Raw genomic sequence first — 10,295 nt, forward strand, 5'->3', positions numbered from 1 at the left:
AAAGCTTAGCAAAAGAATCGTGGTGATTTTTAATGTTTAGACGTAAACAAAATCAATGTCCATCTGGTTATAATTTTACAAGTTTATCACAATTGCTAACAAAATCAACAACCTAACCAAATGCTTTGTAATCCAATAACATTTTATTAATGATTTCACGTTGAAATTTAGACTAACGAGATGGTTTCAATAAGAGTTATTAGATTCCGAACGATTTTACACTCCGAACGACTTTTGAATAAACTATAGAATTAAAGTAGCTCGAAAAAAATGAACCACTCAAATTTAACATTTCAATACTTTTCAATAAAAATTAATCGCTGTCTTATTTGTGTTATATAAACTCCATAAAGCTACTTCAGATAAGTATAAATGCACACTATTTTACAAAGAAAGAATCAACGCATTCACGAAATAATTTTTGTAATAGTAATGCAGAAGTTTACCATCATGTTGCCATAATTATAATTTAAAAACTTCATAAATCTTACCATTTTATTAGTTAAATTGCTCTTTTTTCCGAATTGCTATTCTCAAATTGGCGGCCGGCTACAGCATTTTATCAAATGATGACGTAACAGCAGAATTGCGCATGCGCAAGCCCATCTTGTGTATAAAACTGAAGATGCGGAAAATGGTCGAGGTGTACAATTATAATACACACGAAAAAAATGATAGGAATCGGACAACAAGTGGGACTCATCAATCTGAACATTTTTTTATGTTTCACGGAAAAATAAGGACGTTGAGGCGTATTTACTCTGTTGACGAGTGAAGATGTCTTCATTTGAAAAACGAGTTCTCATTTGTTGCTGTATAGGCTGATGGATGTCCCCATTCTGACGTTTAGACATCAGCACACGCACGCGCACACACACACACACAAACACACTTACCAGAGTCATGATGTACACATAAAGCATTAAATCATATTAACAAAATTTTACCCTTAGTAGAGTCTACTCATAATCACGTCTTGAAGACGCAATTAGACTTATGGCTTTGAAAAAATGTATGGGACAAACGCAGCACTATTTATTCCAATACAGGAGATACGTGCGATTTATCGAAACCTACATTTGTGGCATTGTAGACATTTGTTTAAAATGTTTCTTCGGCCCTTATCTTTTCTAAATGTTTGATATGTGTTTTAACTTATTTAAGATGCACTTTGTCAATAACTGACAACCTCGACATGTTCATTGTTTAAATGCAATTTTCTCTCGAGACTCAGTCGGCGTAGATGTCTAAGCCCACGACTTTTCATCTAAGCAGCGACAGTATCGAATGCCGAGCTCCGCAAGTTTTCTAGATATATGGAATATAAACGTAATGTAATTGTTAACGTAAGCGAATAATTTTTGCATTGTTTTCTGATACAATTAAACATGTTTTGCTTATTTTTTCTCATTATATGTTATAATTAGAAAGTGGTTTCATACAATGTCATATCTACTCTATGTTATTATATATATACACTTGGAAATTGCTGAAGTGTTCTTAACAAACAGGCAAACAGAAGAATAAAAATAAATACAACTTATAATAATATTTTTTTTATTGTTCCAGTGTGTAAAACTCGAATCGTGCATTCTAACTGACTCGGAGCCGATGGAGATATAACTGAAACAATTTAGGCAAAGCGCGCGGTAACGTTGTATTAATGTATGTATTATAACCCATGCCTGCGTACACGAATCAATCAGCAAACATGAATAATAACCACAAATATGTCAATAAATTGTATTAATTTGTATAATATTTATGTTCAAATCATTAAGATTTGTAGTTCGGTGGTATCGTGTAAAGAAGTATGTATATTAAGCCTTTTTAATTTCCTTCACGTGCATAACATAAAACACTTATAGCATAATTGTTTGGTGTTTGTTTTCAGTCATTAAATAAATGTACAATACAACGCAAACAAAATAAATATACAACTCAAACAAATAAGTAATGTATATGAACACTTGCACAATTTTTGATTAAATACGAGGTTTTAAATAGAAAAGGGCACACAAATATGGCACGGTTAGGTAAGTATGCATGTTACAAAGAGTTATTTGGGAACATAAAAGAGAGGGAGCTTTTAACGATTACTCTGTTATTCTTTGAAATAATGACATGTTTAGTTCATTAAAATAACACAAATATCAGAGACACGTTGCGGTTTCTTGTGAATAGTGTTAAACACTTTCGAAGTTTCAACCAAGGCCAAAGGCTTTATCATTTACTATAGACTTTACAGTTGCTTAAACATTGAAAATTAAACACGTATTATTCGATATGCATAAACAATTAAAGTATGTATATACAATAACATACATTTCGAAATCTAGAAAAGTTATCAAGTGAAAATAGTCAGAATTAATCAAATAGTAGGTTCAACGGATAGGGCTTTGATAATAAAAAAACACATACAGATATACACAACCGTACTAATTTATAGTAAGTTTGTTATTTACTTAAACAACAACGAAAGTAGTCGAATTGTAAATACACGGTGTGTTTATTGGATAATTTATCAATATATAACCGAAGAGATATGCTTCACCCTATTTCGTCTGTTTAAGTAGGGAATCAGTGGTATGCAGCCTGTTAAAATGCTCTTGATTGATTTAACATCTTTTCCATTGTCTGCAACGTCTCTTTTCCATAGTCTGCAAAAAGGCAGTGAAACATCAAATTACGCAACAATTTTGTTTTATTTAGCAAAACAGTTCAACGCTTAATAGTTTGTGCCTGATGTTCAAAAGGTTTAAGTTAAAGTATGAAGCAAATACGTTTTTTCGTATTATGCACGGTACCGACGCAATTACACATTTAAAACAATTCATCTAATTGTTTAGTTGTTTCCTTCCAAGAGTCTAGCCACGGCGTGAGAAAAAAATTATTCAAATTGCATTCGTTAGTACACCTCATCTTTTATAGCTGTAGATTATTATAAAATCGAATTATTGTTCTTGATTATAAATAGTCTATAGTCTTTACGAGAAGTCGAATATGGCCACAGTAAAAACCACATACAATCGCACAAGGATTCGTTACTAAAAGTCGTATATGGCCACAGTTAATGGCTCTTAGAATGACACCATTGTTTCTACTGCAAGTCGACTATGGTCACAGAAAACGACTCTTAAATTGAAACTATTGTTCATTACTGCAAGTTGACTATAGCCACAGTAAATGACTCTTAAAATGACACCATTGTTCATTACTGCAAGTCGACTATGGCCACAGTAAATGACTCTTATAATGGCACCATTGTTTATTACTGCAAGTCGACTATGGCCACAGTAAATGACTCTTAAAATGACACCATCGTTCATTACTTTCAGTCGACTATGGCCACAGTGAATGACTCTTCAAATGACACCATCGTTCATTACTTCCAGTCGACTATGGTCACAGTAAATGGCTCTTACAATGACACCATTGTTCTTACGACAAGTCGACTATGGTCACAGAAAACGACTCTTAAAATGAAACTATTGTTTATTACTTCCAGTCGACTATAGCCACAGTAAATGACTCTTAAAATGACACCAATGTTAATTACTGCAAGTCGACTATGGCCACAGTAAATGACACTCTTATAATGGCACCATTGTTTATTACTGCAAGTCAATTATGGCCACAATAAATGACTCTTAAAATGACACCATCGTTCATTACTTCCAGTCGACTATGGCCACAGTGAATGACTCTTAAAATAACACAATCGTTCATTACTTCCAGTCGACTATAGCCACAGTGAATGACTCTGAAAATGACACCATCGTTCATTACTGCAGGTCGACTATGGCCACAGTAAATGACTCTTAAAATGACACGATTGTTCATTACTTCAAGTCGACTATGGCCATAGTGAATGACTCTTAAAATTACACCATCGTGCATTAGTGCAGGTCGAATATGGCCACAGTAAATGAATCTTAAAATGACACCATTATTTATAACTGCAAGTCGATTATTGCCACAGTAAATGACTCATAAAATGAAACCATCGCCCATTACTGCATGTCTACTATGGCCACTGTAAATGACACTTAAAATGACACCATTGTTTATTGCTACAAGTCGACTATGGCCACGGTAAATGACTCTTAAAATAAAACCATCGTTCATTACCGCAACTTTTCTATGGCCACAGTATATGACTCTTAAAATGACAACATTATTCATTACTGCCAGTCGACTATTGCCACATTAAATGACTCTTAAAATTACACCATAGTTAATTACTGCAAGTCGACTATTGCCACATTGAATGATTCTTAAATTGACAACATTGTTCGTTACTGCAAGTCGACTATGGCCACAGTAAATGGCTCTTAAAATGACATAATTGTTCATTACTGCAAGTCGACTATGGCCGCAGTAAATGACTCTTCAAATGACACCATCGTTCATTACGGCAAGTTGACTATGGCCACAGTGAATGACTCTTAAAATGACACCATTATTCATGACTGCAAGTCGACTATGGCCACAGTAAATGACTCTTAAAATGACACCATCGTCCATTACTGCAAGTCGACTATGGCCACAGTAAATGACTCTTATAATGACACCATTGTTTATTACTGCAAGTCGACTATGGCCACAGTAAATGACTCTTTAAATGACACCATTGTTCATTACTGCAGGTCGACTATGGCCACAGTAAATGACTCTTAAAATGAGACCATTGTTCATTACTGCAAGTCGACTATGGATACAGTAATTGGCTCTTAAAATGACACCATCGTTCATTACTGCAAGTCGACTATGGCCACATTAAATGGCTCTTATAATGGCACCATTGTTCATTACAGCAGGTCGACTATAGCCACAATAAATGACTCTTAAAATGACACCACTGTTAATTACTTCTTGTCGACTATGGCCACAGTGAATGACTCTTACAATGACACCAATGTTCATATCTTCCAGTCGACTATGGCCACAGTAAATAACTCTTAAAATGACACCATCGTTCTTAACTGCAGGTCGACTATGGCCACAGTAAATGACTCCAATTATCTAATTATTAGCATTAATACGGAAATGAGAACGAGATTAAGTCAAAAGACAAAGGCGCTCTTATCCCATTATAAGTATTAATACGAAATTATGAACGAGATTTAGTCATAACATATAGGCGCGCTTATCCGCCATATAGCCATTCATACGGAAGTATGAACGAGATTTAGTCAAAACAAATAGGCTCTTTTATCAACCATATAGCCAATAATACGGAAATAAGAACGAGATTTAGTCAAAAGACAAAGGCGCTTTTATCCCATTATAAGCATAAATACGAAAATGTGAACGAGACTTATTCAAAAGACATATCTATCCGCCATTTAGCCATTTCTACGGAAATATGAACGAGATTTAGTCAATAGACATAGGCACTCGTATCCCATTATAAGCTTTAATACGAAAATGTGAAAAATGTGCACGAGATTTAGTCAAAAGACATAGGCGCTCTTATCACCCATATAGCCATAAATATAATACAATGTAAGAGTACTATATTTTGCAATTGTATGTATAATAAATATTCCTGATTTACGTGTGAGGTTGAGCGCTCATTAACCGGTTTAAACCCCAGTGGTTAAAATTGACCGTTCAAAGGCGGTGACAGCGGCTTACTTGTACTCTGTTTGTATGTTGTTCGTTTTGTGCCGTTCTGTTTTGGCGATTCGTCACTTGCGATATATAAAGGACGACGTACGTATGTATAATATAGGGTAAGATCTACGATCCCAAAAGGTACATGGTGCTGCTAGAAAGAAGCAGGGTGGCGATTCGGAACAGACACGGACATTTTCAAGTAATATCCAGGGATTGTATTAATCAAATGCAAACTCAATATTGTCATAAAGAAACAGAATATGCTATAGATAAATCGTATAACTACGTTACAATACACACGCACATACGGTTGCACATGTTTTACTAAGATTTGCAGTAAATTGACACTTGTTGCAAGAAATATATTTATTTATGAATCCAATTACGATTGCATGTATAATACGCATTTACTCCGAATGCATCAACTCTTATAAGTAGACAAAATTACAACACCTTCATTATGATGGCTTTTTACCCCTCTCCGACAGTGGAGGGATATTGTTTTGGCGATGTCCGGAGCTGTTTATCAATAATTATTTATGGAATTTCATTAAACTTAACATGAATGTTTTCAATCGTACTGCGGTGCACGCGTAATTAAGTTATTGCCTCTTAATCGATTGAAATTCAGGAAGGTCGACCGCCTGGAGCTGTGTCACAGTACCTATTTCACGAAACTTAAAACAAATGTGCATCATCATTCGCCGAAGTCGCAGGGATATTGCTTTTGTGTGTTTCTCCGTCCTTTCATTTGTCCGGAGCTGTTTCTCAGTAACTATTGCATGAAAGTCTATTTAACTTAAATGTCATCATACTGCAGTGGTGCACACATAAGTTCTGTCCGGATCGATAACTCCAGAGTAATAGCCACCTAATTGAAAGAAATTCAGATATGCCGTCCGTTCGGAGCGGTTTTTCAGTAACTATATCTTGAAATGTTATGAAACTTTAATAAATGTGTATCATCATTCGCCAACGGCGAATGGATATTGGTTCGGCGTTTTCCGTCCTTCTTCTTAACTATTGAATCTAAAACTAAATGTGCATCATCATACTGTGGTCGTGCACGCGTTTATTTGATTTGGGTCGAATTGGTAACACCTGACTTGACTTAATTGAAATTGATGAATTTGTATGTTCGAATCTAATGGTGTCATTTTAATGGTATTTAACTGTTGCCATAGTCGACTTGCCGTAATGAACGATGGTGTCATTTTAAGAGTCATTAACAGTGGCCATAGTCGTCTTGCAGTAATGACCGATGGTGTCATTTTAAGAGTCATTTACTTTGGCCATAGTCGACCTGCAGTAATGAACAATGGTGCCATTATAAGAGTCATTTACTGTGGCCATAGTCGACTTGCCGTAATACACGATGGTGTCATTTTAAGAGTCATTTACTGTTGCCATAGTCGACTTGCAGTAATGAACAATGGTGTCTTTTTAAGAGCCATTTACTGTGGCCATAGTCGACGTGCAGTAATGAATGATGGTATCATTTTAAGAGTCATTTGCTGTGGCCATAGTCGACTTGCGGTAATAGACGATGGTGTCATTTTAAGAGTCATTAATGTGGCCATAGTTGACTTGCAGTAATGAACAATGGAGTCTTTTTAAGAGTCATTTACTGTGGTCATAGTCGACTTGCATTTATGAACAATGGTGCCATTTTAAGAGTCATTTACTGTGGCCATAGTCGACTTGCAGTAACGAACAATGGTGTCATTTTAAGAGTCATTCACTGTGGCCATAGTCGACTGGAAGTAATGAACAATGGTGTCATTTTAAGAGTCATCCCCTGTGACCATAGTCGACTTGCAGTAATGGACGATGGTGTCATTGTAAGAGTCATTTACTGTTGCCATAGTCGACTTGCAGTAATGAACAATGGTTTCTTTTAACGAGCCATTTACTGTGGCCATAGTCGACTTGCAGTAATGAATGATGGTGTCATTTTAAGAGTCATTTGCTGTGGCCATAGTTGACTTGCGGTAATAGACGATGGTGTCATTTTAAGAGTCATTTACTGTGGCCATAGTCGACTGTAAGTAATGAACAATGGTGTCATTTTAAGAGTCATCCACTGTGACCATAGTCGACTTGCAGTAATGGGCGATGGTGTCATTTTAAGAGTCATTTACTGTGGCCATAGTCGACTTGCAGAGATGAACAATGGTGTCATTCTAAGAGTCATTTACTGTGGCCATAGTCGACTTGCAGTAATGAACAATGGTGTCATTTTAAGAGTCATCCACTGTGACCATAGTCGACTTGCAGTAATGGACGATGGTGTCATTTTAAGAGTCATTTACTGTGGCCATAGTCGACTTGCAGAGATGAACAATGGTGTCATTCTAAGAGTCATTTACTGTGGCCATAGTCGACTTGCAGTAGCGCTCATCACATGCACGGGCACTATCAAGTTACCTGATTATATACTTATTATGAATGTACATTAAACCTATAAACCATACGTGTAGTTTATCAAGTACACCATAGACATCCATATTCGACCAATGCGGATAGAAGACTTGTTACAGTGAATATCATTTCATTCGTATATTAGAATGAAATTTATGTTATTACTATTTACTATATCTTTAAGTTCTCCGACGTCTGTCTCGGCTATGGCCATAAAACTAAATATTTCATAACCGAAACAGCCAATGGCTTGCACAAAATGGAAAAGAGTGTTTCCCATATTTGCGTGATCTACATTTTAAACTTGAGAACCCGTATCGATCAGTAGTGGGTATGTTAAAAATACGTTAATGGATGAAATTGGACATTGTTGCATGTATTCAGTCGAAAGCCACATGCGGGGTGACACATTTGGTTTTACCTATAATAGCAGATAATGCATGCTAATTTACTTTTAGTCTTGTCAATGCTTGGTAGTTTATAACATTTTGTTTGTGAATATATCCATAATTTTACGGATGAAGTACTTTAAATGGAAGGGATTCTATACCTTCTATATTGAATAATAATAATAATCTCTCTTTACAATTTTCTCACATCAAAACAACAATGTCTGCAATTGCTTCATAATTTTTCAATGTATGTTCTATCGTAAGATGTCGATAATTTCGGTAAGTTGTGTGTAGATTTATAGAAGTCGTTATTTTTTATTTAAAATGATAATATTCTTTATTTATTTTATTCGGTTATTCTAATCATTAATTAATGACGTTCATTCATGTGTGATCAATTATAGTGCATTTTACTCGCATCGTCTTGCGTAATTTTCCAATGCTTTTCAGCAATTGTATATAAAGACACTCACTACACTTGTTTACAATATATAATAAATGTGATATATTTTTATTTTTGCGTTAGTTAATCGAATCTTACTGAAGAAAAGACAATATTGTTTAAATTGTTTTTTTTAATTCCATTCGACAGTTATTTTTTGTAATTGTTCATAACCAATGTTCTACAAAACTGACGATACTTTTTGTAGAACGATGTCGTTATGCTCTTCTTTGTGTCACCTGTAGCAAACCACCAATGTGCTTGAAATTGCATAAAGAACTTTTAAACGCAAAATAGTTGTATTGAAACATTTTGAAATCTGAGACCATACAATGAATGGAATATCGGCAACTGCGCTGAAGGTAATTGTGAATAAATCAACGTTTAAAGGCGGTTATTTAGTCATAGTTTGTCGATACGATAATTCATGTGCATATTTAAGCTTAATGCGAATATATGCTGCAATAATTGCTAATAGGAACAAGCAACTTAAGCGAATTTTTGCATGTTTAAAGGAGACTTTTGATTATGAGCTGTGCACTTGACTATGGTATGTATGTTGAAAGCATTTTTTGCATAGAAATATTACGATCTTCATTCATGTTTACGATCATATTAAGCAAAGTCAAGTCATTGTAATCATTTATGGTATAAACCTACTATAGCCAATCAATAAATAATAAGTAGCAACGTAACTTTCAATAGAATGCATTTCCTTACCAAATATGAGGATTTACATTGTTGTACTATTAATACTAAATCAGGTACAACCAACTTTAAACTCACCTGATTGTAAGATATACAAAAGGTGTGCTTTGCGCTTAAGTGTCTTATCCGAATGGAATACGGTGGAGCCAATTTATCCCGCAAAAAGATCTAACATATTATTGGACGTGTTTTTAAATTTTAGTTTGATATTAAGAATCGATGTAAGGCTTTTTGTGATATCTAACTTAATAAGAAAGAAGTTTTTTTGTATTAAAGATGTGTTTGCTTAAAAGTATAACTTTCGTTCGCAAATATGATGAATCAATTACTGAAGTTCGCCATATTGGTATGTATTATATTATTTGTTATTGTGCAATGCGTTATATTCGGATATTTTATTGCGTGACAAGATTAAATTGTATTAATGGACATTGGAAGAACAAAGACTTTTAATCGTTTGTTCTAATAATAAAACTAGTATGCATATATACATATTATTGGGTAACGGTTGTATACATGGTCTCATATAAACATGCACAACAAAAACGCGGTCTATGTTTGCCATTACAGTGCTTAACCAAGAGTTGTTTAGCATGTTCGTAATTAATACAGATATCCACATATCCATGATGCATACATAAACATCCCAGTGTGTAGCCTTCCTAACACGCATACACACGTGGTAACGGAGGCGACAGATTTATAAATTT

The sequence above is a fragment of the Dreissena polymorpha genome, chromosome 10, assembly GCF_020536995.1.
Source record: "Dreissena polymorpha isolate Duluth1 chromosome 10, UMN_Dpol_1.0, whole genome shotgun sequence".
NCBI classification, from domain to species: domain Eukaryota; kingdom Metazoa; phylum Mollusca; class Bivalvia; order Myida; family Dreissenidae; genus Dreissena; species Dreissena polymorpha.